The sequence below is a fragment of the Daktulosphaira vitifoliae genome, unplaced genomic scaffold (assembly GCF_025091365.1).
Source record: "Daktulosphaira vitifoliae isolate Bord-2020 unplaced genomic scaffold, ASM2509136v1 Scaffold_118, whole genome shotgun sequence".
NCBI lineage: Eukaryota > Metazoa > Arthropoda > Insecta > Hemiptera > Phylloxeridae > Daktulosphaira > Daktulosphaira vitifoliae.
In genome coordinates this window covers 1-3,435 of record NW_026099687.1, presented here as the reverse complement: position 1 = coordinate 3,435, position 3,435 = coordinate 1, and positions in this window count along the sequence as shown.

The following is a 3,435-nucleotide window of genomic DNA, read 5'->3' as shown; positions in this document are numbered from 1 at the left end:
AAAAGTAAATAAATGTGTTTAAAAATCAATTGTAAAATTCATATAGTAAAATATAGTAAAGTAATTTAAAATGCTTTTCTTTAGGTAAATGTACATATTTTTATTTTGAATTTATATGATTGCTAAACATATGAAGACACGAATTTTCAATTTAAAATAAAATTTGCTTAATCTTCTAAGATAAAAAACGATTTTACAATTACTTCATTTACTTACATTTACATTACTTTACCATGATGTGTGACATTTTAAAGTAAATTTGTTTGTTTATGAAAATAAAATGCAATTTAAGTAAAATGAAAAATATTACTATGTCATTGTCTATGTATTATTATTTTATCATTTAGTAACTTTTTATATCCAAAATTTAAATAAGTTTTTAAATTTTATTTTTGATAAATTAGCTTCTAAGAGACTGAAAAATAAATCACATACTTCATAATTATACCAACAAAATTATTTTAGAAGTTTAAATAAAACATATTTTATCTCAAAATGTTAGTTCAAGAAAACTTGAATTTTACGCATCCATAAATTAGATTAAAAAAATGATTATATAAATTAAATTATCATTGGGAAATAAACAAAATTTAGTCATAAATTGTAAAAATGAATATTTTATATAAAATTTAATATGTAAATTTGTTTTTTTTTTAGGCGTATGCAATTAATTGCAGCCATACATTTTGTGAAATTTGTTTAAATACTTGGTTGAAAAAAAGTAATGTGTGTCCTCTTTGTCGAACTTTAGTTCAAATCAAAACTCTTTGTCTATCTCTGGATAACTTTATTACTAATATTTGTAATCTTCTTGGGAATGCAATAAAAGAACATCGGGAAAAAGTACAACAAGAAAGTAAGTATATTTGAACATTTATTAACTTATATTTATTGTTATAACTATTTTTAGAATTGACAGTTAATGTCCCACGAGTAGAGTATGCGCCACAAACTTCTAGAAGAGGTGGTAGAAGAAGAGGTATAACTCAACGTCGAAATACACAACCTGCTCATGTTCAATAAGAAATAGTGCAAAGAATTCATGAAGTTATGTTTTGAAAATACCTGAATTTTTGACTAATGTAATACATTTTAAACTTTCCAAAAGAAAAATTACTTTTCACTCTTTCAAATTTTTAGAAAAATGAACAAAATATAATTAAATAATTATAATTATTCGTGTGAATTTTGTAAATAATTTTAGTTTGTTTTTGTACAACTTAGTTTAATAAATTCATACTATATATGTAATATANACAACTTAGTTTAATAAACTCATACTACATATGTAATATATAAACTTTGAATTTAAAATTGTTAAATTTTATATAAAATTAAGATAATTTACCTTATTGTTAAAAATAAAATATTTTCTATACATTATCTCGCCTATTGTATTTTAAATTTTAATTAAATGATATTTGATACCAAGCAAAATGATAGGTACTTTTTTAACAACTATGTGCACAATAACATATTATTTAATGTTTTTAATACAAATATAAATAAGCATAAGTATTTTAATTATATTTTACATGAACTCTATTAAATAATAAAATAAAACCTTGGGAGCTAGAGCTATTGGTTGGTACATAAGGATTTTGTTCGCCACCGGGTTCCTACTAAAGCGGTTAGCCCATATGACTAATAATAACAATAACAATAAATTTCAATGATAGATTTCTAACCATAAAAAAAAGAAAGATTACCATTCATCTAATTAATATGTTTTTTTTTTATGATATGATTTTCAAATGCATAAATTCACATTTAAATTCAATCGGACGTCCGCAAAATACAAATGTAATGACATTGAACAATAAAATAATTTTACATACAATGAGAAGATATACTCCAAGTCAATCCACGGATTCAACGATTCGACGCACGGTGGGATAACGAGCTTCAAAAGTTGGCATTAAATCATGGAGCAAAAAAAATATATTCCAAAAATTAATATTATTTTTATTTTTGTCCATCAGATATATAAAAAGTCATTTACATAATATTAACATAGGTATTTACAATATACTAAAATCCCAACCCCTCATTATAACTTCACCTGGAACAGATTTTACGTTTTTTTTGCTTTAAAATTCCGATTTTTTTTTGACTGTGGTCTCCACACAATCTCATATCCGCTATGTTATATTGCATTCTGCTAATATGTAATTTTGTCAGAGAGTTCCATAAATTCTTGAAAGTACATGAATTTGATTATAGGAATGATTCATAGGAAGGCGTACTTTTAATATACAGAAATTTACTGAACAGGATATTTATTTGCAGTATGCTGTGTATACAGTTATGCACGTAAAAATTCTGCTATCATTTTTGGTTTCGAACACTGGTCAAGAAGTCCCTCAATATCTTACCTCTTACTCACAAATATTTTGTTCAAAATCTATTTATGAAACGGGGAAATGTTCAATGAATGCTAAGGGACATTAGCCACTCAGAAATTTCAATCAAACACCTCAAGTTTAGATTAATTTCAAACAATACGACAAAATTAAAAAAATTAAGTCGAATCATAATAATCGTAGACCGTAATATTTATTTAAAAAACCATTATAAATTTTGATCATAAGTAATGTTTCAATAAATAAACCATTACGTTATGATATTAAATTAAATTTAGAAATATTCTTCGACTTAATATGTTATCAAAATCGTTTTTAGTTAAAATATAACTACAAGCGCAACTCGTCAAGATTTAGTGTCGCACCTAGCGAAATAAATATTATTAGAAGTGTACTTTTGTAGGTATCCGATAAAGACGTTAGGTGCATTTAATCTATAACCGCATTTTATTTCAAAATTTTACTAAACACCTTATATTATTATTGTCGTTTATATATCATTCTATGTCGTTTCGTGTGTGTGTGTTGCGGTACAACGTACAGAAATGTATGTAGTGTATATATTTATTTAAACCCGAATGATACGTTTAAATAATTAACAATTAGTAGTGTAATATTTTTCACTGTCAGATTTGAATAATAAAAAATATTATGACTGTAACCAGGGTAGGCAGTTAAGTAGCCGTGGCAAAGCAAAAAAAAAAACTGCTTTGGTTCAACTATGCATTTATCATAATACTTGTTACTTATTTCATGTATATATCTTGGTGCGGTATTAATATAAAATAGTAACATAGGTACGTGTATTGATTGTATTGTTTATTTTCTATTAATTTTATTGATTTTATTTATGTAATAATGTATGTAACAAAGCTATTGGAGTTGTACTCATTACTTTAACTCTCGTATATAAAAGGATAAAGCAATCCGAGTATAAAACATATATAAAAACAATTATTGTGATGTTTACATGCAGAATAATTAAACAATTATAATATCGCAGACAAAAAGATGTTGTAAAATGAAAAAAATTAAAAGGAGTTCATAATAATATTATTATTTGTTTTTTCTA